This window comes from Humulus lupulus, chromosome 4 (genome assembly GCF_963169125.1).
Source record: "Humulus lupulus chromosome 4, drHumLupu1.1, whole genome shotgun sequence".
Lineage (NCBI taxonomy): Eukaryota > Viridiplantae > Streptophyta > Magnoliopsida > Rosales > Cannabaceae > Humulus > Humulus lupulus.
This window is the reverse complement of record NC_084796.1, coordinates 167,994,738-168,020,848: the sequence shown is the minus strand read 5'-3', so window position 1 is coordinate 168,020,848 and position 26,111 is coordinate 167,994,738. Positions and strand designations below refer to the sequence as shown.

Sequence of the window (26,111 nt, the reverse complement as noted above, 5' to 3'; positions counted from 1 at the left end):
CCATGGCCTCCTCCTATGGCCTCGGCCCCATGACCTCCTCCTATGGCCTCGCCCATAGCCTCCTCCATGGCCTCCTCCTATGGCCTCGCCCATGGCCTCCTCCATGGCCTCGCCCATGGCCTCCTCCATGGCCTCCTCCATGGCCTCGGCCCCATGGCCTCCTCCTATGGCCTCGGCCCCATGGCCTCCTCCTATGGCCTCGCCCATGGCCTCCTCCTATGGCCTCGCCCATGGCCTCCTTCATGGCCTCGGCCCCATGGCCTCCTCCATGGCCTCGCCCATGGCCTCCTCCATGGCCTCGGCCCCATGGCCTCCTCCTATGGCCTCGCCCATGGCCTCCTCCATGGCCTCGCCCATGGCCTCCTCCATGGCCTCCTCCATGGCCTCGGCCCCATGGCCTCCTCCTATGGCCTCGGCCCCATGGCCTCCTCCTATGGGCTCAGCCCCATGGCCTCCTCCTATGGCCTCGCCCATGGCCTCCTCCTATGGCCTCGCCCATGGCCTCCTCCATGGCCTCGGCCCCATGGCCTCCTCCTATGGCCTCCTCCTATGGCCTTGCCCATGGCCTCCTCCATGGCCTTGGCCCCATGGCCTCCTCCTATGGCCTCGCCCACGGCCTCCTCCATGGCCTCGCCCATGGCCTCCTCCTATGGCCTCGCCCATGGCCTCCTCCTATGGCCTCGCCCATGGCCTCCTCCTATGGCCTCGCCCATGGCCTCCTCCATGGCCTCAGCCCCATGGCCTCCTCCTATGGCCTCGCCCATGGCCTCCTCCATGGCCTCGACCCCATGGCCTCCTCCTATGGCCTCGGCCCCATGGCCTCCTCCTATGGCCTCGGCCCCATGGCCTCCTCCTAAGGCCTCGGCCCCATGGCCTCCTCCTATGGCCTCGCCCATGGCCTCCTCCTATGGCCTCGCCCATGGCCTCCTCCATGGCCTCGGCCCCATGGCCTCCTCCTACGGCCTCGCCCATGGCCTCCTCCATGGCCTCGGCCCCATGGCCTCGCCCATGGCCTCCTCCATGGCCTCGCCCATGACCTAGGCCCCATGGTCCCGTGCCCATGGCCTTGGAGGTGAGAATACTCGCAAGGGGCAAGGTACATGCATGAATATGGAATGTACCTACAAAGACTCTCTGTGAGAGAGATAGTGCGCCTTCGTGGAATCCGAGGTCTATCTTATCAGATAAAGACTCTGTTGTTTCTTCCAGGTCATGGAAGGGTTAAGAAGGCGATGATTATATAGATGAGATTCAATATAATTTATGTGGATGCCAAAAATCCACCAAATAAAAACTCTTTAGTCCTTGGTCGGGACCTAGGGATAAAGGTCACTTATTCATGCAATTGGGCTCGAGCCTGTAGGCCTTGTTGAATACAGGAGATCATCTCCTGAGAAACAACACATTATGAGCCACAAGGTTTGGCCCTGCTAAGCTAAGGGGCCACAATGAATACTGCAAGAGGATAGGTGCACAGGGCCCTCACATAGTGAGGTCCGACGTGCCCGCGCAAGGCTGACATGCTCATGGGTCAAGACGCACTCATACGCGTTGTTGATGCTCATAATCTCATCAAGAGAAAGTATGAGGCCGAGGCAAGGGCCTAAGGCCACCGTCGTCTCGAGAAGCCATTGCGCCATCACAACAAAAGTCTGGGTTCGTTTCTCGTGGAGTCAATGCCAAGTGGCCCATGTTGGCAAGGCATAGGTGCCAAGGCTCAGTAGCCTCGTGAGGCCCCTCTCGCCCATGCACTCGACCCCACGGCCTCACTCCATGGCCTCCTCCATGGCCTCCTCCATGGCCTCGGCCCCATGGCCTCCTCCTATGGCCTCGGCCCCATGACCTCCTCCTATGGCCTCGCCCATAGCCTCCTCCATGGCCTCCTCCTATGGCCTCGCCCATGGCCTCCTCCATGGCCTCGCCCATGGCCTCCTCCATGGCCTCCTCCATGGCCTCGGCCCCATGGCCTCCTCCTATGGCCTCGGCCCCATGGCCTCCTCCTATGGCCTCGCCCATGGCCTCCTCCTATGGCCTCGCCCATGGCCTCCTTCATGGCCTCGGCCCCATGGCCTCCTCCATGGCCTCGCCCATGGCCTCCTCCATGGCCTCGGCCCCATGGCCTCCTCCTATGGCCTCGCCCATGGCCTCCTCCATGGCCTCGCCCATGGCCTCCTCCATGGCCTCCTCCATGGCCTCGGCCCCATGGCCTCCTCCTATGGCCTCGGCCCCATGGCCTCCTCCTATGGGCTCAGCCCCATGGCCTCCTCCTATGGCCTCGCCCATGGCCTCCTCCTATGGCCTCGCCCATGGCCTCCTCCATGGCCTCGGCCCCATGGCCTCCTCCTATGGCCTCCTCCTATGGCCTTGCCCATGGCCTCCTCCATGGCCTTGGCCCCATGGCCTCCTCCTATGGCCTCGCCCACGGCCTCCTCCATGGCCTCGCCCATGGCCTCCTCCTATGGCCTCGCCCATGGCCTCCTCCTATGGCCTCGCCCATGGCCTCCTCCTATGGCCTCGCCCATGGCCTCCTCCATGGCCTCAGCCCCATGGCCTCCTCCTATGGCCTCGCCCATGGCCTCCTCCATGGCCTCGGCCCCATGGCCTCCTCCTATGGCCTCGGCCCCATGGCCTCCTCCTATGGCCTCGGCCCCATGGCCTCCTCCTATGGCCTCGGCCCCATGGCCTCCTCCTATGGCCTCGGCCCCATGGCCTCCTCCTATGGCCTCGCCCATGGCCTCCTCCTATGGCCTCGCCCATGGCCTCCTCCATGGCCTCGGCCCCATGGCCTCCTCCTACGGCCTCGCCCATGGCCTCCTCCATGGCCTCGCCCATGGCCTCCTCCATGGCCTCGCCCATGGCCTCGCCTCATGGCCTCGCCCATGACCTAGGCCCCATGGTCCCGTGCCCATGGCCTTGGAGGTGAGAATACTCGCAAGGGGCAAGGTACATGCATGAATATGGAATGTACCTACAAACCTAAAGAAGTCAGAGTACGGATATAGTACCCCTGCCAGACAAGTAGTGGGAACGCCAGGAGTGGGTATGCAAGGATAGGAGTTATGGTCCGTACGTCTACGGCCATAGGTCAGAGCCAACACCACTACCTCCTGCGCCACTACGCCTGCCACCACGCATCAGACATGGATACAGACAAGTAGTGGAGACATCCTCCTGATACCCGCTCCTGTACGGGGTGTACGACCACAACCTCTAGAGCCACTCCCCTGACATAGTACGTATGTACCACTTGGTCCCCTGGACCACTATGTACCTAAGGCCATTAGAGCCTACTATAAAATGAACTCTAAGACCACCTGAAAGGGGGTTGGAAAATTCATTGTATGCAGAGGCCATTAAGAAATATACATTTTTTCACTCCATTGTTCATCTGTGTTTATCCTTTCATAAGTTAATTCTAAGTTCTTATCTAGAGATCGCCGCATTTACCTTTGAGTTTTCCAACCTAATTTCGTTGACGAGATTTCACCGTCAACAATTTATTACTCTCAGACTGATGGTAAATCAGAGAGAGAGAGGGTTATCCAATTATTATTGGAAGAACATCTTATAAGAAGATGAATGAGTTAATGTAGATCTGGATCCTGAGGTGGTTCAAGGGACTATTGAGATCATTAGAGGGTGAAGCTTGGATGCTTACTTCTCAGAGTAAATGGAAAAGTTTTACTGAATTGGAAAGCAGGAACATAGAGTTCCAGGTAGAAGATCATATCTTCCTTAAAGTATCACCATGGAAAGGGGTGATGAGTTAAGAGCAAGTTGAGTCCTAGATAGGACTGGTTAGGTTGATTTTGGTTCGACCTTATCTTTGGCACTGCCAGGTATATATAGTGTATTTTGTACTTCCATGCTGAGGACATGGGTTAAAAGAAACTTATGAGTTGAGTTATGAGAATCTGGGGATTTAAGGCTAAGTTATCCTGTAAGGAATAACCAGTTCAGATATGAGACAGAAAGAATAAGGTTCTGAGGAACAAAGTTATACCTTGAGTTAGGGTAATGTTACAGAAACAGTGAGGTCAAGGGAACGACCTGAGAAACTAGAATCAGTTGAGCGGAATTTATATTCCGGGCTGTTCAGGTAAATTTCGAGGACGAAATTTCTGTAAGGAGGGGGTAGTTGTAATGCCCAAATTTCCTGATAAGGTTTAGGACCTTGATCAGGAGGCCGGGAGGGCCATAATTGATTTATTGTGTTATTAAATGATAATATGCATGTTTAGGTGTATTAAATATGCATGTGAACTCATTTTTGAGTAATTGGGAGTTAGTAAGATCGGGGGGAAATTCTGGAACAAGACGATCCTAGGAGGTAAGCTAGTGGGAAAGTCACAACGGGATTTATTCTTGACTCAGAGTGAGCCAAGGGGTATTTAGAGCATTACCGAGTTATTGCGTAATGGGAATTAATATTTGATGATAAATTGGGAGTTAGTAAGACCGAGGGGAAATTCTGAAAGTTTTGACTATTTTGCCCCCGGGGATGTTTTCGAGACCCCGAGCGTTAGGATTTGGTTGAGGCTACTTAAGCTTGCAGTAACATTTTAAAAGAATAAAAGAACATTATGTACGTTCTCTCTCCCTCAAAGTTCCATTTTTGTCTCCCGATCGTATTTTCGAAGGTAACTTGAGTTCTAGGAGTCAGAATCAAGCGAGGATCGAGGCATAGCGATTTTAGGAAAGATTAGAAGCTTATTAGCTGGAGGATTTAGTTGGGAAACAACTCAATCAGAGGTAATTCGAGTTTTAAGTTCTATGTTTTTAAAGTTTTTAAGCTTGAATTGGATTTTGTGTTTTGATGTGTTTTTGGGTGATTTGAGACTTTGCTTTTGTTGGTTTTGGATCATGGGGATGTTTGGGAACTTTGATTTTTGAGTTTGGAGATGTTTGGATATGTTTATGAAAGGATTTTAGATGAAGAAATGGAGTTTTTTTTTGGTTGGGTTCGAGGTTGAGCCGCGGCTTTGTTCTTGGGCGCTGCGACTCAAGCTTGAAGAAGACGGTGGTTTGGGGCTGATGGGCTATTTGAGATGCGACTCTATTGGGTAGAGCTACGACTCTAATTGCTGTCAGAGAAGATTTTTTGGGCCTGACTTGAGTGGGGCTGCAACTCTAATGGTTGGGGCCGCGGCTCAAAAGAGGAAAAGTGACCAAAGTGGGTTTTTAGTCATGGGAACTCAAACCTTAGGCCTCGGGATCATTCCTAATACCCAGTTTAGTGGGATTTGATGTCTCGGAGGCTAGGTCTTGGTTCCGGGATTGGTTTTAGAACTTGAACTCATTGGATCACCATTTATGGTTGTGACTAGGTTATCACTAGAGGCTTGGAATCGGGATCATGCTTGTGGCTCGTTTATTGGTAACCTGTGCTTGGACCAAAGGTAAGAAAACTACACCCTGTGTATATATGACATGCATGGTTATTCTTGATGCATGTTGAATGTTTAAATGTGGCATGCATGGTTATTGTTGAGGCATGTCAAGTGATTAAATGTGATGCATGTAATGCACAAGAAACATGTGATTAGGGCATGCCATGAGTATTGAATATGAGATTGTTTAGAGCTTGAGCCTCTATGTTTATGCATGAGCCTAATTGTGCTAGTAATTATTGAGTAAGCATGTTGAATGCCCTGTATTTGGATATTTGATATATAATATATGTTTGGTGGCATTGCTTGCTTGTATATGGTACTGATTAGTCAGGGTCGGCACCGGTCAAGTATCACAGACCTAACAGCCGAGAACGGCATAGCGTCATGAACGCAGGGCCAATTAAAAGATTAGATCTAATCGATATCAGCATTGAATGACTCATATGGGGTATTAATGTTGGATCGACCTGAAGGTCGATGAAAATTATAAGCGCTTGGCTAGTCTAGGACTAGTTACTCAGAGCCAGGGCCTAAGGCCTAGGTGACTGCTTGTCACATGGCTAGGGAACAGAGTTCCATAGTTATGACTCTAGAGTCAGGAGGAAGGTTGTGTTGGTGACTAGTCATCATGCACCTATCCTATTTAAGCTAGTGAAAGGTTCACTTATCTATTAAGCCCGGTGACCCTATCGTCACATGGCTATTGAGAATAAACCCACCTTAGTGACTTGTACAACTGTCACTCTTCTATTTGGGGCTAAAAGCCCTGCATGATTATTATGGTCACTGGTTGATGTGTTGCAGGTAAAGGAAAAAGAAAGTTGGACCATCCTTGAGTTGGAGGGCTTAGGTGACGATGTGTACATATGTAGCTGCTCGACCACCACGGCCGAGGTTTGAAGAGGAACTAGGGTTAAACCCTATTTTTCCTCTTAGGTCGGTCTGTTGTAAATATTTTCTTGTAATAGACCTTTAAATTATATTTTTGGGATCCCAATGTATACAGTAAACGTTCTAGTGAGATGTTACCTCTTAACCAAAAAATTTAATCCCTAAATCGCTAATCATACTTAGATACACGATTTTGGCCAAATGGCTCGATTAGCGAGTTTGGCACTGTTTACAAGGCACACCGTAATGGTCCCTGGAGTTTGGGGCATTACAGTTTCCATCCGATCCTGTAGCACCAGGATTCTTGTCACGACCACTGCCCTTAGATCTTGGTCAAAAATTTCCTACTTGGTTCTATCCCATGCCATGCCTTGGTAGGACTGTTCATCCACCGATAAAGGTCGCCTATTGTTGTTGGCTTGAGCACCCTGACCAGATCTGTGACTCCTAGTCAGACCCTGATGCCCATTATAAGGTTGAGCCTCTAGTCCATGCATGACACATTCTCTGAAACCAAAAATGGGAGGACGTTGTTGGTTTTGGGTAGTAGTTACGGCTATAGTTCCCATATTTTGGGTTTGCTGATGTTGCATATAATTGTGGATGGATGCAGCAGCCAATCGAGCCTGGAACTCCATGTCCTATAGACGGGCCTGCACCTCTCGGGCATGTCGGTCCATCAATTCCTGAAAATTTATCCTTTGTTTTTTGAAAGCCTCATTAAGGGCCTCTTACTCAGTGGCTCGCCCCTGGTTCATGGAGGCAAGTTTATCTTGCATCTGCCAAACAACATCCCTTATCTATCAATTTCAGGGTCAGGTCCTTCAATATCTACGTGGGACTCATACCGTCCAGGACCTCCAGCTCTGGGTCCTGGCTAGTCAGTACCCCATGTAGCAACTCCAACTGACGTTCTTGCATGGGGTGATTCAAGCAGAGGCAGCATCTCCGTGTCCTGGTGCAATGGGCCCAATAGTTTGCTGCCCGATGCTAGATGGATTTCTAGGCGGCAAGTCACTTTGCTGCCCATTGAAATTGCTCATTTATGGGACTTGGTGAGAGACTTCTGCCTCAAGCTCTGGAGGCTCTTGGCTTGACCTTCTGGTTGAGATTACCATCCTTGCAGCAATAGAATCCGAATGTGATTGTCTTAGGCTCTCAATGAAAGCACCAAAATGTTGACTGGTGTTTTAGCCAACTAACGCGGAGTCAAATAATTAATTAGAGAGCTTTCAATTAGACAATCAATGAACCATAAATGAGCCCAGAACCTGATAATACTGAGTAATAAATAATATAGAACATCATTATTTATAGAGATTCGACCCCAAGAATCGGTAATGACCTACTTCCCCTTAGATTTGTTTTGATCATAAGGGTTTACACAAGATAACCAGAGAACACAAGTAGATTTCTATGTGTAAATAACAATACAGAATGGTAGAAATGTTGCTAAGTACCAAGCCAGGCTGTTTGGTATATTTCTAGTACTGGTCGATAGGCTAATTTTATGAACCCCTCTCCACTGTGGTGGAGGGTCTGTATTTATAATGTTCTGTTGCCCAAGGGTTGCACCTGAGCATAATTGATAGGTAAATATCCATTTCTTCTCACATGTAGTTACAGTCCTATTTGTTAGGAGGATTGATTGAATCTTCAGGGCTTTTAGGCGCTCTTTGCGGGGTGATAATGGAGAGTGTAACTGCTTTCACTAGGCAGGTATGTCTTCTGGCCACCCCGACCAAATGCTCTCCTGTTAAGCGTACCGAGTAGTAACCATTACTCTGACTAGAAAGTTTTCTGGGGGTCCTGTCGAACAGTTACTGGTCGTATGCCCTATAGGTATACACTGACCAGTTTGCCTACCCAACCTAATCTGCGTGTCCAATTCTGGTGCCATGTCATACATGTCAATTTTTGGGATAACAATTATCATTATTATTATTATTATTATTATGATGATGATGATGAGCAGGTTGACTTTTGTTGTAGGCATTTTAAAATTATCTTTTTGGGTCCAAAGTGTTTAAATTGAATATATAAGAGTGCCTAAAAAATTTAGTGACATTTGGATGTGTTTTGGGGAGATGTACGGGGTCAAAAGTCAGTGCAACAGGCATTGCATCACTTGTTGAAACGCGATGCATCGCTTGGCTTAAGACAACCCAGACAGGCGACACATCGCCTGCAAGAGGGTGATGCATTGCCTAGATGCAGACGATGCATCACTTGGGTCATCTGTACGAACCCGTACAGTTACATGTTTTTGCTCCAAAACTTAGTTTAAAATACTCTAATCTCATTGATTTACACTAATGACAGTTCCTAAGCTATTTAAGGGGTTCATTTGAGACTTTGGTGAACTGATCATTTTCCACTCTCTTTCTCTTTCTCTAACTCACAAATGTTAATAGTTTTCTCCAAAATCTTCATAAAAAAAGCTAGACTTGTTTGAAGACCAATGTTTGTTAATCCCAAGACTCATTCCACCATCGTAGTAGCTTCAGACAATCTCTTATGAAAGGCTAGGAATAGATTTTTTTGGACAACAATTTAATTGTGTCAAGCCTTCATGTTCATGTCCATTGACGTATTTACATTAAATCATAACTTTACGATTTTATGTAACTATTGTTTATCTCAAGAAATTTCATCTCTTTCCCTTGATCTAATTTGTGTTTATTCTTTGATTGTATAAGAGATTATCTAGAGTTAGATTTTGTTGTTATCATATTCTAAATTAAATTGTGTTGATAAGCCATAATCCCAATAATTTCCACTAAAATAAACTAGGTCCAAAATTAATACATAAAGGATGGATTCATTTAAAGGGCCTAGATAACAAAAAGAGGTCCATACGAAAAGACTCTTGCCTGAGTTAGGATAGGAGGTAGGGGATTGAGCATTCTGGTTAAGAAAGGTAAAATACAAGCTAACTGAAAGGTCATTCGATCACGTAAATTAAAAGAAATAGTACCTTAACTTTAATGACATGTTTACTTGAACGAATAACTTGGATGGCAATGGTTCCCATTCTCTTGTTTACCAAATTTTCAAAATGAGAAATAATAGTTGGACCCACATGTATTAAGGGGAAAAGATTGAGAAATGTTTTCCCTTCATTTTCTCAAGGAATGGGATTAAGGTGAATGTTTTTTTTTTTATATTTACAAATTAAAAGACATTTTTGCCAAATAAATATATGTCTAATGTTTTTTCTTTTGTAATAATAATAATAATATCTATTGTGATATTCTACCTAAACATTCTTTTATTTAAAATTTGTATTTAGGATTTTTTTTTCTAACCAGTATTATTCAATCAAACTTAGTTAAGTCTAAAATTTGATAAATTAGATTAAAAAATATTATTATATTTATGTGCAACATTTGGAAAATGGAAAAAAAAAATTCTTTTTAAAGGGTAATTTAGTCAATATTGGCATTCCGATTCTATTTTGTGATTATGTAAACAATATAAATGATTCACAATCCTTTTCCAATCAGTTATAGTAAAGAACTTAATAAAATAATGATTCTAATTCTAATATATTTATTCTCATTCATTTCTACCATTGATTAATTTCGATTCTGATCACAATTTAGTAAACAACCCATAAAAGTTATTTTCTTGATGATAATAGGGAAACATAACTCGAATGGATGATATATAGAACCCAAATTTCCTCTTAACAACACATAATAGAGAAAACTGTTGCGAAAATTAAAGCTACGAAAGTATACGTAATCGCTTTTGTAGTTTATTTCAGTAAGACCGATATCGTTCCCACAGAGACTGATTATCAAGTACCAATAGTTTATTTTATTTTCTATTTGGTAATCAAAAATTGGAATTTTTAAATCTAAAATAATAAATAACATAATTAATTGAAAAACAACAAAGAACAATAATCTTGCAGGAAACTTGATTCAAATATATATAAGAAATTAGGGATTCTAATCTCCTCTACTATCCACTTTATTATTCATTAATGCAATCACGGAGATAATTCTTCTCATTAAGATGAAAGACATGCAAAAGTGTTAAATATTCAGGTTAAGAAATATAAAACTCGAACTAATGCAAATTCTCTATATTTCTATGAGATATCTAAACAATAGGAAGCAATGAACTCAGCCCTAAATCACATAGACCAATTTGATACTCTCGTTCTAAATTGAAATCTATGTCTATTCAATTTTAGCATATCCAAATCTCACTTCTCATATTTTGATTTGAATTCATAAATAGCATGTAAAAGGTGCACAATCAATCACATACATAATCAACACAAATTGAATAGAACTTAAATGAAGAATAAATTAAAAACTTGCATCAATTCATAATGAAGATTCAAGAGATTCAATTAAAAACCCTAAATAGAATTTAGTTCATGTTTATCATTAAGAAATCCATAAACCGGAAATTAACATAAACTAAAAGTAAAAAGAAAAGAACTCTAGATGACCAATCCAATCTTCATCCAAAGCACTCATAAGCCTCCTCTCCCAGTCCAGATATGCATAAGTGCCTCCTCCCCTATCTTTTATCGTAATTTAAATCTGCATTTTTCTCTTTTGTAGACATATCCCGCAGTCGCAGGAATGCTCTAGAAATGCAAAAACTTCTCTGGAGTTGCGGCCGCAAGACCCCCTTGCTGCAGTCACAGGAAGTGCTCCGAAACACGTTTTCCACCAATTTTTGTCATTTTTTTCGATTTTTCCACCATGTCTCCACACCTAAGTCACCTAAGCCCTTTGACACCTGAAAACATACAAAAACAAACGTAAAATAGGACAAAACAAAATAAACACCTAATACTTTACCTGAAAAACACATAGATACATGAGTCTAAAACTCATTTATCAAACTTCCCCAAACTTAACATTTGCTCGCCCTCGAGCAAAGAAAACAAAACTTAAGAAAAACTAAACAAATAAATACAAACACTAAACAAATGAATCAAGATAACCACAATTTTTTTAAGCCTCAAAATTAATGAATGATAAGCATATATAATTTTCGAAAAATAACTGACAAGTAATCTAGATTTTCAATCCAACCACTTCTTCAACTTACCTTAACCCATTGATCATTTTTGTTTACTCAATCATGAACAGTAAATAAACCATATTTAAAATAGTTTACACATGTTGAACTCTCACCATCAATCCATCAAATCCCAAATTTCCATATGCTTGCTAACTTATTATTCTCCACTAATGTAAATCAATGCATGTTCAAGAATCAAAAGGTCTTTTAAAGCTTGTATTGAGAGGCTTAGGTAACGGTAGATAAGATAGTCATTTAGGCTCATATATACCATAAGCACATAATCCAAACAACCCAAACCTGATATCCACATTGTAATCCAAACAACCCTAAATTTCCCTTTATTTTCCAAGATTGAGAAGAATTCACACTAATTGTATCTTTTTTTTTCTCATTTCTTTCTTTTTTTCTTTAACTAAACTTCCCCAAACTTATGTTTTTTAATGTGAACAAACATAAGAAGTGAAATTTATTTTCAATCTCTTTTTTATTTTTTTATTTTTGTCCGAATTTTCCTCTCAATCTTTCCTTTTATTTTGCTATTGTCACAACCAAATCAAACAATAACACCCATTACAAATCAATCTCCATTTTTATGTTTATATGCTCATGGTATAAATCAAGGGAATGAAAAAATATATATATGATTAAGTGTTCAATTAGGCTCAAAATAAGTGGTTAACAATAAAAAGTTATACTTTTAGGCTCGAAAAAGGGTAACTAAGGATAAATTAATCAAGGATGGCTTGAAAGGCTCAAACGTTCCAAAAAAATCGCCTAAATCATTTTCCTAAACAAGCATTGTCTATGATTTCGCCTCAAATAGTAAGCAAGCAAGTTCTAGAATTTTTCATACATTCTTTCCACATTCAAAATTCAGCAAGTGTAAATACATTTAAATGTAAGAATTTACCAATCATGATCAAATATTCAGTTTTACAATGAATTAAAGTAATCCAAAGAAGTGGTCAAACCAAGCACACAGATTGTTTTTACAATCAAATATATTTTTCTCGAATTATATTACAAGTCATTCACGTATTCTCATCGGCTAATCATTGTTATCTTGATTCGACAGACTATCTAGATACCCTAACACAGAACACAATTAACATAAAAAAAAAAAACCAAACACAATTTAACAAAACACAAAACACCTAACGAAACAGCCACTTGACTCAACTAACTTAACACAAATAACTAAAAGAAAATCCCCCTTCCCTAAACTTACCAAAAACATTGTCTCCAATGTTTAAATAAAAGCTAAGGAATGGAAACTTACCTGACTCGACTCACGATGAAGGACCTGCCTCGTCATCCCCCTCAAGTGGAGGATACGCAAAGTTGGGTGGTTGTGGATATGGTGGAAATCCACTTGTGTCAATGCCAAAATGAGTGGCGAAAGCTTGGTTGTAGGCATATTGGTTCTGCGCCACATTGACACTCCACAAGTGGTGCTGCTGGAACTGTGACACCAAAGTGTCCAGCCTTTTGTTGACATTCTGAGTTCTTGGCGGTGGACGAGCAGACTGTCTTGAGGTACCTGCACTAGGATCAGCTGAAAAAGTTTTGACATTGTTAATCTTGACCAAATCATAAACTAGAGGGGGCAATTTCTCCTCTAATTCATTAATTGGGACCCCTGCTTGCAGACACAAACTAGTGATGAGGCTAGGAAAATAAAGCCCACATAACCAGTGACACCACACTCATTCAAATTAGTAGCAATAATATTGCCAACATCTATAGATTTCTTGTGTAAGACAGCATACAACAATACCGCTTTACTAGGGGTGAGAATGGTAAAGGCTTTGGTGGGTGTCAGATTTGAACAAATAAAATACAACCACACTCTTTTCTCCCTCGTCAACACATTGAAGGGAAACCCCACTCAATGAGAGCCATTGAAGGTCCATTCAGTGCCTGGCGGGGTTAAAGCTTGCAAGATAGAATCCCAAGTACTCTCCTCACAAAGTTGGTCCTGTAAGTCCCTATATTCATCATTTTTCTAAGGTAGGCAATTTGAAAATTTTATTTATATCACTTCTGTGAAATTTCACAGTTTTTCCCCTAACAGTTGCTTCCCATTTATAGTCATGGTGAAAAGCATTAACATAAAATTCTCTAACTACAGGGATGATAGCAGCAATTGGAGGAGCACATAAAACCTCCCACTTATGGGCTCTAATCACTAATGTATACTCTTCAGAGACAATAAACTCATCTTTCCAATTGGTAGCAAACCCTCTCTCTCTAATAAGGCTACGCTCCTTATCTTGAATGTACCTAAAATTGGCCGTTGGGTTGACAAATCTAGGCACATCCTCAAAATTTAGGTCGTCCTCATTCTCTATGGGTGGGGGAGGTGGTTGGTGTTTTTTCGTTTTTCCAGTTTTAGTGTTTTTTCTACTTATGGACATTATGACACAAGAACCAAAACTACTCAATATAATGCACACACCACCAACAATTTACTTAAGGGCACCAATTGCAAAAGTGATAGCAATGTTCAATTTATAAGATTCCACAATTAAAACAAGCACAAGAACAATGATCAATTCCTTCAAATTGCAAAATCCCCAAATTTACACCTTAGAATAGAACAATGGCAAAATTCTCCAAATAAATTGAAGACCCAATGAAATTGAACATAAAAATAAGCAACTATAGTTCTCAATTTCACCAATGTCAATTCAATTTCACAAAATCATAAAAAAAAAAATTCGGACCCAAAATTAGGTCAAAATTTCCCAATTGCAAAATCAAGGAATCTCAATACAAATACAAATCCACCAACATGCAATACAATTATTTCAATGATATCTTAAGAATCCAGAAATAACATATATTTATCAAACACCACACACAAATTTCGGATTCAAGAGATTAGCATGAAAAAAAATTCTTAAGAACACAATGTAGAAATTAAAAGGAGAAAGAGGAAGGAGACTTACAATGGTAGATGATAATGGAGAGAGAGTTGAGAATGAGTAGAAGAGAACTATACTTACAAAACCTTGGAGTGATATGACCTCTTGAAAAAAACTGAAAGAATGAATGAAAGAGAGAATCAGATTTGGGGAGGAAAAGAAAATGAAAATGAGAAAATGAAAATTAGAAGAGAAAGAGAAGAAGTCTGATGCAAATATATATATATATTATTATTTTATTTATTTATTTATTTATTTATTTATTTTAAGAGAAATACGGGATCCTGCGGCCGCAGAAAGTGGTTCATGCGGTCGCAGGAATCGTCCCATTTGGCGTGGATCTCTAGACCTGCGGCCGCAACACGCTCTTCCTGCGGTCGCAGGAATGCTCCCATTTCTCCTAGATCTCTGGTCATGCGGCCGCAGAAAGTGATTCCTGCGGTCGCAGGATTGCTCTATAAACCACATCCTCATCAATTTTTATTCGTCTTCTTCTCTTCTTCTTTTTTTCACGTATTTCACGATGACAAAATCCATAATATTTACAATAAAATAAACCAAAAACTAATAAATAAAATAAAATTGTCATAACTAAAATCACTTAAAAACTCAGAGAACTTAAATGAATTTGGGATGCCTCCCAATGGCGTTGTCGTTAACGTCATTTAGTCGGATGCTGAACTCCTCTTCAGAGAGGCTTCAACATGATAATGGACTTGGCTTGATCAATAGGACCACCCAAATATGGCTTCATTTGTTGACCCTTCACCTTGAATGTTTCATTATTTCGATTTTTTAACTCCAATGACCCATAAGGAAACATTGTTACTACTGTGTACGGACCCGACCATCTTGATTTCAATTTTCCTGGAAAAAGTTTCAACCTTGAATTGAACAATAATACCTGCTGACCGGGTTGAAATTCTTTTCCAGATAAGTTCTTGTCATGCCATCTCTTGGTGCGTTCCTTGTAAATCTTAGCATTCTCATAGGCTTCATTCCTAAACTCATCAAGTTCATTCAATTGCATTAGCCTATTTTTCCCAGCTGCATTCCAATCCATATTCAACCTTCGCATTGCCCAATATGCTCGATGTTCTAATTCCACCGGTAAATGGCAAGCCTTACCAAAAACCAACCGATAAGGAGACATGCCAATGGGAGTCTTAAATGTCGTTCTATAAGCCCATAAAGCATCATCAAGCTTTTTAGACCAATCCTTCCTTGAGTTGTTAACTGTTTTTTCAAGAATGCTCTTGACCTCCCTATTAGAAATTTCTGCTTGCCCATTAGACTGTGGATGATAAGGCAAAGCAGTTCTATGTCATACTCCATACCGAGCAAGCAAAGCATCAAACCATTTATTACGAAAATGACTCCCTTCATCGCTTAAGATAGCTCGAGGAGTTCCAAACCGAGTAAAAATATTCTTGTGCAGAAAATTTAGAACTACTTTACCATCATTCGTAGGAGTTGTCGCTGCTTCCACCCATTTAGACACATAGTCCACAACGAGTAGTATATACTTGTTATTGTAGGAGGATGGAAAGGGACCCATGAAATCAATCCCCCACACATCGAAGAAGTCAACTTCAAGAATAACATTCAGCGGCATCTAATCTCTTCGTGATATGTTACCGATGCGTTGACATCTATCACAAGACATAACAAAAGTATTTGCATCTTTAAATAAAGAAGGCCAAAAGAAACCACATTGCAATACCTTTCCTGCTATCCTAGTAGCACCAAAATGACCCCCACAATGAAGAGTGTGACAATGGGTGAGAATAGAGATCATTTCATCTTCCGGTACACAACGACGAATTATTTGGTCAGCACAATGTTTATAGAGGATGGGCTCCTCCCAATAATAATGTTTGATCTCAAAGTAGAATTTTTTCAATTGTGCTCTAGAATTCTCAGGAGGCACAACCTTTGCCATTAGGAAATTTAGATAAACTGCATACCATGGTGCTTTGGTGTTGTCACTCACCCCAAACAATTGCTCATTTGGAAAAATAATCATTGATTTGCACTTTCTTGGTAATTTGATCTTCCTCAACATCCAGCCTAGACAAATGATCCGCCCCAAGATTCTCGGTACCCTTTTTATCTCGGATTTCCATATCGAATTCTTGGAGTAATAAGACCCACCGAATGAGACGGGGTTTAGCATCTTTCTTTGTCATTAGATATTCAATAGCGGAGTGGTCCGTGTACACAATCACCTTATTGCCAATTAAATATGGACGGAACTTATCGAAAGCATAAACTATAGCTAGAAGTTCTTTGTCTGTTGTTGCATAATTAAGTTGAGCATCATTTAAGGTTCTACTAGCATAGTATATGGTTCGAAATACCTTGTCCACTCGCTGCCCAATAACTGCTCCAACCGCATAATCACTAGCGTCGCACATAAGCTCAAATGGAAGGTCCCAATTAGGTGCACACACTATAGGTGCTGAAATGAGCTTCTCCTTGAGTCTTGAAAGCAGTCAAACATTCTTCATTAAAATCAAAAGGGTCCCCATTCATTAGCAAGGTGGACAACGGCTTCGAGACCTTTGAAAATTCTTTGATAAATCTCCGATAAAACCCCGCATGGCCAAGAAACTCCTCACTCCTTTAACTAAAATTGGAGGTGGAAAATTCTCTATAGTAGAAATCTTGGCCCGATCCACTTCAATGCCTTTACTAGAAATTTTGTGTCCCAAGACAATCCCTTCTCTCACCATAAAGTGGCACTTTTCCCAATTAAGTACCAAATTCGATTCTTCATAGCATTTAAGAACCGCTTCTAGGTGATCCAAGCATTCATCAAAATCAGACCCGAACACCGAGAAGTCATCCATAAAAATTTCGATACTTTTTTCTACCATGTCGGAGAAAATAGCCATCATGCACCTTTGAAAAGTGGCTGGTGCATTACAAAGATCGAAAGGCATCCTTCGGAAAGCAAAGGTACCATATGGGCAGGTGAATGTTGTCTTCTCTTGATCCTCCGGAACGATGGCAATTTGGTGGTAACCTGAATACCCGTCTAGGAAACAATAATAACTGTGGCCTACAAGCCTATCAAGCATCTATTCCACAAATGGCAGAGGAAAATGGTCCTTCCTCGTCGCCTTATTCAGCTTGCGGTAGTCAATACAAATCCTCCATCCCATCACAGTACGAGTAGGGATGAGTTCATTGTTCTCATTTTTTACCACCGTCATTCCTCCTTTTTTAGGCACCACTTGAACAGGGCTCACCCAAGCACTGTCAGAAATAGGATAGACTACCCCCGCATCCAACCAGTTAAATATTTGCTTCCGAACAACATCCTTCATAGAGGGATTTAGCCTTCGTTGAGCTTCAATGGAAGGTTTGCTTTCTTCTTCCATAAGAATTCTATGCATAACCATTGAAGGGCTAATTCCTCGAATATTAGTCAAAGTCCCCCCAATAGCACGTTTATGAGCCCTCAAAACCCTCAAAAGTTTTTCTACTTCACCTTTTGACAGCAATGAAGATATAATAACAGGCATTGTTTCTTTCTCCCCCAAGTACACATAACAAAGATGCTCTGGTAAAGACTTCAACTCAAGGACTGGAGGCTTCTCAATAGATGGTATGGGGCGCTCAGGCACTTGCCCCAATTCTTCAAATTTCTTCTTGTAATATGGACCATAAGAATTGATCCATTTCACATACTCATGAGTCTCCCAATCCTCCTCTTCATTATCACCACCCAACGCCAGAGCCAATTCAAGTGGATCATTAGTAATCCTCTTTTTCGAAACAACCTCATCAATCACATCAACATTAAAGCAAATATCACTTGCTCTTGGATAAGACATAGCCTTAAATACATTAAAGACCACTTCTTCCCCTTGAACTCTCAACCTCAACTCACCCTTTTGCACATCAATAAGGGCTTGCCCAGTAGCCAAGAATGGTTTCCCAAGAATAATGGGAACCGTTATATCCTCCTCCATATCTAGAACAATGAAATCTGCTGGAAAAATAAACTTGTCAACCTTGACTAACACATCTTCAATAACTCCCCTTGGGTGCTTGATTGATCGATCCGTGAGCTGAAGAGTAATAGTAGTAGGCTTTGCCTCACCAAGACCAAGCTTTCAAAAAATAGATAGAGGCATGAGATTGATACTTGCTCCAAGATCACAAAGAGCATGTTTGCATTCAAATTTCCCTATAGTACAAGGGATAGTAAAACTCCCCGGATCTTGAAGCTTTTGTGGAAGCTTCCTTTGTAGAATTGCACTGCACTCCTCAGTAAGTGCCTCTGTCTCAAAGTCTTCCATCCTTCGTTTCTTTGATAAAATCTCTTTCATGAATTTCACATAACTCGGCATTTGCTCCAAAGCCTCATCAAATGGGATGTTAATGTGAAGCTTTTTAAACACCTCATGAAACTTTCAGAATTGTTTGTCAAGCGAATTCTTCCGGAGTCGTTGTGGATATGGGATTTTGACATTAGAATCAACAACTACCAGTTGAATCTTCTCCTTGGTTGCAAGGCCTTCAGTAACCTTTTCCTCCACTTGGGCCTCAAATTTTTCACAACTCTCCTCTTCTACTGCCTTTTTTTCTTGAGTCCCCTTAAGAGAAGGATCCTCAATTTCTTTCCCGCTCCTCAAGATGATAGCTTGACATTGCTCCTTAGGATTTACCACAGTATTGCTAGGAATATTCCCTTGAGGCCTAGTATTCAACATATTGGCCAACTACCCCACTTGCATCTCCAAATTTCTGATGGAGAATCTAGTCTCAGTCATAAACTGAGTTTGAGTGTTGGTGAGAGTCAATAGGACAGCCTATAATTCACTAGGCTGTTCTGTAGGAGCTGGTGGCCTAGGTTGCTGAGAGGTTGATGCTTGTGGTGGAGCTTGAGTCATAGGCCGCTGATACTGTGGTTGAAATGGTTGTTGTTGGCCTTGATTATTTCTCCATGAAAAGTTAGGATGGTTTCTCCACCCCGGATTATACGAGTTAGAGTAGGGATTATTGTAGGGCCTCTGAAAATTACCCACTGCCTGAACTTGAGCTTGATCTAATGGGACATTGTTGGGATCTAAAGCAGCTCGGCACTGGTCAAAATGATGAGACCCCCCACACAATTCACACATTACTTAGGCTTGCACAACCTGGGCAGACATGGTATTTTGTTGCAACTGCTTAGTTAGAGACGCAACTTGAGCAGTTAAGGCTGTGATTGCATCTAATTCGTGAACCCCTGCAACCTTTTTATTACTGCCTGCTCGTTCACTTGGCCATTGGTAATTATTAGTGTCCATTTCCTCTAAGTGTTCATAAGCTTCATTAGCACTTTTGCTCATAAACGCTCCTCCCCCTGCTGCATCAATGATTGTGCGAGTGGTACCACACAAACCATTGTAAAAGTTGTGGACCAACATCCACTTGTCAATACCGTGGTGGGGACATTTTCTGATCAAGTCCTTGAACCTCTCCCAAGAATCATACAAGGATTATCCCTCAAGTTGAGAGAAGTTATTGATCTCCCCTCTCAGTTTAGCAACCTTAGCAGGTGGAAAGAACTTCGCTAAAAACTTCTGAGCTAGAGCATCCCAAGTGGTGATAGTAATGGCCTCAAGTGAATTCAGCCAACTTTTCGCTCGCTCCCGGAGTCAGAATGGGAACAAGCGCAATCTAATGTCATCATCACTCACCCCATTCAACTTGAAAGTGGCACACAACTCCAGGAAATTGGCTATGTGCATATTGGGGTCTTCAGTGGGGGGGCCACTAAATTGAACAGCAGTTTGGACCATCTGTAAGATAGCAGGCTTGATCTCAAAATTATTTGCCTCTACTACTGGAGGACGGATGCATGAGTGTACCCCTGTGACAGTAGGGAGTACATAGTCCCGTAGAGCTCTTTGACCAGCAGGATTATGATTTTGTGGTGCTCCCCCGCTCATGTTTTCCACACTGTTGTTATTACTATTTGCTATAACAACAGTGGATCTTTCAGCCCTCTTGTTTCTTCTGTTTCGCTTGCACTCTTTCTCAATCTCAAGATTAATTGGAATTGGACTGTCAACTCCCCTTCTACTGCGCATAGAAGGAAAGTACCTGAGATAAAGAACAACCGCAGCCAAACAAATTAGAAATTATGTAAAAGACAGCCAAATTAGAAATAAAATGAACTATTTTAATATTGATAATTTTTCAATCCCCGGTAACGGCGCCAAAAACTTGTTGCGAAAATTAAAGTTATGCAAGTATACCTAATCGCTTTTGTAGTTTATTTCGGTAAGACCGATATCGTTCCCAGAGAGACTGATTATCAAGTACCAATAGTTTTTTTTTTTTTCTATTTGGTAATCAAAAATTGGAATTTTTAAATCTAAAATAATAAATAACATAATTAATTGAAAAACAACAAAGAACAATAATCTTGCAGGAAACTTGATTCAAATATATATAAGAAATTAGGGATTCTAATCTCCTCTACTATCCACTTTATTATTCATTAATGCAATCACGGAGATAATTCTTCTCATTAAGATGAAAGACATGCAAAAGTGTTAAATATTCAGGTTAAGAAATATAAAACTCGAACTAATGCAAATTCTCTATATTTCTATGAGAAATCTAAACAATAGGAAGCAATGAACTCAGCCCTAAATCACATAGACCAATTTGATACTCTCGTTCTAAATTGAAATCTATGTCTATTCAATTTTAGCATATCCAAATCTCACTTCTCAGATTTTGATTTGAATTCATAAATAGCATGTAAAAGGTGGAAAATCAATCACATACATAATCAACACAAATTGAATAGATCTTAAATGAAGAATAAATTAAAAACTTGCATCAATTCATAATGAAGATTCAAGAGATTCAATTAAAATCCATAAATAGAATTTAGTTCATGTTTATCATTAAGAAATCCATAAACCTGAAATTAACATAAACTAAAAGTAAAAAGAAAAGAAAAGAACTCTAGATGATCAATCCAATCTTCATCCAAAGCACTCCTAAGCCTCCTCTCCCAGTCCAGATATGCAAAAGTGCCTCCTCCCCTGTCTTTTATCGTAATTTAAACCTAATTAGTGTTTTGTTAAACATGAAATGACTAAAACACCCTTCATTAAAAATCTGTGTTTTTCTCTTTTGTAGACATATCTTGCGGTCGCATGATGTCATTCCTGCGGTCGCAGGAATGCTCTAGAAATGCAAAAACTTCTCTGGAGTTGCGGCCGCAAAACCTCCGTCCTGCGGTCGCAATAAGTGCTCCAAAACACGTTTTCCACCAATTTTTGTCATTTTGTCGATTTTTCCACCATATCTCCACACCTAAGTCCTTTGACACTTGAAAACATACAAAAACAAATGTAAAATTGAACAAAACAAAACAAACACCTAATACTTTACCTGAAAAACACATAGATAAATGAGTCTAAAACTCATTTATCAAATACATGTGTCATATAGAACTTGAAATATATTACATAATAATGATACTTAAAAAAAAGAAGAGAAGGACAAACTGGAATATATTTATAACACACTGGATAACCAAGACTGTTACACTATGTGTTTAAAATAGTGCAGGACTTGCTAATCAAGTCTTTCAAATGAAAACGTGATCCTATAGTCATAATCAGGTAGAGTTTAAAAGATTTTGGTCATGAACAGATAATTCTCATTAAAATGATTGTTTAGTACATGGGATCCCAAAACAGGGTTTAAAAGACATATTTACAAAAAAAATCCAAAAGTTATAAATAAACATGTTCATTCTAATGGCAAAATATACATTTTAGGTTTTCGTACCTATACAAACCCTCGACCGTGGCAGCCGAGCAGCTGACAATGTACACCTCACCCCCAGAGCTCTCCAACTCATGGTTGACCCAAAAAACCCTTGCCTTTACCTGCACCACGTGGCACCCTTGAGCCAAGGCCCAGTCATAAAACTCTATTGCATTGCATAATCAAAAATAGTAAACAGATAACTCACAAATCATTAATCAAATATTCAATAGACCGCATCATTCACATAATCAGTGATATCAACCAACCAACCATTAATTAACCATCCAGACAATGAGCATGCCATAATTATCAGATTAAAATCAATAAACATATCACACAATACCTAGGGTCGACGCCCTTAGGCTGCACCCTCTGTTTAAGTCACTGTCTTCGGCTCACTTAGGCCGAGCCCAGTGTTCAACCCACTGACTCTAGCTCGCTTAGGCCAAGCTCAATGATTATTTGATTAACCTCAGCTACCAGTGGTTTAGCCACATCTTGTGTGCAAATATTGATTTTGACACTCTTAGGCCGTTTATCACATGTCCCCATGGCATAATACCATCTTATGACATCACATACAAGTATAGGGAACTCTTAGTCCCAACATAACCACATAACTGGGTGCAGTTTTCTTACCTTTGATTCTGAGCGCTTTGGCTAACTGTAGCAACACTTGAGCACGATCCCGATCCGAGCCCTCGAGAAGCCCAATTCCACCAAATGGGGTGGTGAAATCGACCCCTGAGCCCCCGAGCAAAAATCCTAAGAAAAACACCCAAAACCCACTTCTAGAGGTAGGGTAGCACTACGGCGCCAGAAGGTGGGTACTACAGCGCTACAAACAGGGACAAAACCCCCCAGGAAATGAAGCCTAGCACTGTAGCGCTCCAAGGCTAGCGCTACAACGCTACAAACAGTATGCATGGACTTTCTGGGTTTTCCCTTCGAACTTCCCCGAGCCAGAGCTCTACCAAACCTCTCCAAAACTTATCCAACCTCAAAATTGACCTTACAATCCACTATAACTCAACCAAAAAACCCATCAACATCAAAAGCTCATCCAAAAACATCATCAAACACATAAATCACACTTAAGCTTAAGAGCTCAAGAACACCATCAGAAAACCAGAAACCCAGAACTTTAAGGTTAGAATTGATTTCCTTAATTGAGAGAATCCGACCTTAGGTTGTTTCTATGTCCTTCCAGCCTTTAGTTCCTCAAATACCCAAGCTCAAGCCCCTTGATTTTCATCCAAAACTCAAAATCAGAATCAACTACTTCAAATTTAGAAAACTTAGACCAAACTCTTAAACCTTACCTTAACTTGAGCTAAATCCTGCTGAACTTCTAGCCACTCCAAGGATCAAAGTCCTAGGACTTTGCCTAGACTTTTCTCTAAGTTTCCAGCTCCAAAATCCACAAGAAATGGTGAAGAATAGGCAACCCGAGTGGAGGAGAAAAAGGTCTCTATTTTTTCTTCTCTTTATCTTTTCTTTCCCTCAGCTTCCAATTCTTTCTACAAATTCCACTAACTCCAAATAAACAGAATAACACTTATCCCCTTAAAACACCAAAAGACCCTTTTTCCCTCCCAAATAAACCTAAGCCTTTAAAGACTCTAAGGGCATTTTGGTCATTTGCTCCCAATTCCCGCTACTTCCTCGAGTGTCCCTAACATTTACCACTTAATTCCCGTCATCTAATTAATCACCAATTATTTTCCCCAATGCCTACTAATCTCCAATATATTTCCCAAGTTCCCATAAATACCCCCAGGCTCCCCCGAGCCGGGTATAAATCCCCACCGTCACTATTTCGCTAAACTGCTCACTAGGATCACCTCGAGCCATAAGCTGCAAATATATCCACATAATAATGTGGTCTCAACAATTTATCAGATATAATTACATTTATGGCATAAACGGGCCAAAATTACAAACATGCCCTTGTAAACAAAACAGGGCCCACGTGCATATTCAACACTCATAAACACGCATCTAGCCATATCCATATACTCATCTAATCATGCCTGCCATATACTCATGCATTTAATCAATAATTCACATAAATACCAATTATGCCCTCCTGGCACACTAATCAAGGCTCTTAAGCCTTATTAGCAATTTTGGGTCGTTACAATATTATATGAAAATGATGTAATACAGATAATTGAAAGAGACAAAACAAAGGGATGGTAAAAAAAAATATATGGAAATTTGAGATTCTATGCTTAATAGGGAGTGAAAATAAAAAAAAATAATGTTAACCTTTGATTTGGCCAATGACACGGAGTCAAGAATACGACAAGAAATGTGATAATAATAAAAAATGTAATGTAATGGTAAAGAATAGACACAAACGATTTATAGTGGTTCCGCCCCAATGAATGGTAATGACCTACGTCCACTTAGTGCTATTATTAATATTGAATCCCAATGTCGTGATCAAAGAACTATGGTGCTTGAGCTTCACAAGCCTTAGGGAAAATACAACTATTTGGAGGATAATCTCACTGTATGCTCTTTCTCTCAGTATTAAGGAAAAAGATAAAAAAGCCGAAAGTCCCTTCCTTGAGCTATTTCATGCATATTTATAGGCTCAAGGGGGGTTACATGGGCCAATGGGCCTTAACTTTACTTAATATCTGTGTATCAAGGTAATGAAGAGGAAATAATCAACGTAATTATTATAAGATTACAATCTTTAAAGGAAATAAATCGAATCATACGACCAGACTGGTCGTATCTAATCGTGAAGTATGGTGAAGCAATGTGTAGCTGGTCGATCATCGAACAACACCTCCTTTTTTTGACTCTGCCACGCGTCAACCATGTGTGAGAAATCTGTGCCACATCATCAGCAGCCGTTTTTGGGTAAACAAATACCACCTACTATTCACATTTATTTTTTATGCCATTGATTCTCCAATTTCTGAAAATAACCCTCCCATTCCCCCCCCCCCCCCTAAAAAAACTCTAACATCATTCTCTCTCTCTCTTGGCTCCAAAATTTGATCTCTCTCTCTCTCTCTCTCTCTCTCTCTCTCTCGCTCTCGCTCAGAGAAAATTAAGTTCCCCCAGAGCTCAAAAACAAAGCTTCCAGTGTTGTCGATTGTGAAAATGAAGCTCCCCCTAGACCTCGCACACCTCTACCTTCAACCGTGAAAATGAAACCTCCGAGAACCCCTGTAACGACCCAAATTTCCTAATAAGGTTTAGGACCTTGATTAGGAGGTTGGGAGGGTCATAACTGATTTATTGTAGTATTATATGATTGTATGCATGATTATGTGGATCATATTATTATATGATGATAAAGGCATGCATAGGAGTGTATATTTTATTATGAGGGTATTCTGGTAATTTGGCCCATTGAGGGCGTAAATGTAAATATCTGTGATAAATGTTGAGACCACATTATTATGTGGATATGTTTGTAGCTTGTGATTTGAGGCGATCCTAACAAGCAGTTTAGCGGGAAAGTCACAGCGAAGATTTATACCCGACTCTGGGTGAGCCTGGGGATGTATCTGAGAATTTGGAGAACATATTGGAAATTATTTGATAATGAGGAAAAATAGTTGGTGAATAATTAGATGATGGGAATTAGGTGGTAAATATTTAGGACACTTGAGGAATTAGTGGGAATTGGGAGCAATGACTAAAATGCCCTTAGGATGTTTAAAAGCTTGGTTTAATTGGGAGGGCAATATGGTCATTCGACTATAATAGATAAGTAACATCTGCCTTTATGTGTTAGTGGAAGTTGTAGATAGACTCAGAAGCTTAAGGAAAAGAAAAGAAGAAGGAAGGAAAGAAAAACAGAACACTTAGAGTTATTACTTTCTCTCTTTCGGCTGGGTCATCTCTTCACCATTCTTTGTGCGTTTTGGAGCTGGAATTCCAGAGTAAGCTCAGGATGGAGCTTGGGGCTAAAGAGCTTGGTGAAGCTAGAGGAATTAGCAGGGATTAACCAGTCAATTGAGGTAAGTTTCAAGGTTTCCTGATGTGTTTTTCCGAGTTTTATTGAGATGGTTTCTAAGCTTGA

General features: G+C 41.1%; 1 non-coding gene across 1 annotated transcript; it reads left to right on the top strand.

Moving 5' to 3' along the window:
* Positions 1-19,699: 19,699 nt before the first annotated feature.
* LOC133833458 (small nucleolar RNA R71) lies at positions 19,700-19,806 on the top strand. Its single transcript, XR_009892836.1, has one exon. It is a non-coding gene; the product is annotated as a small nucleolar RNA R71 (small nucleolar RNA).
* The last annotated feature ends 6,305 nt before the right edge of the window (positions 19,807-26,111 follow it).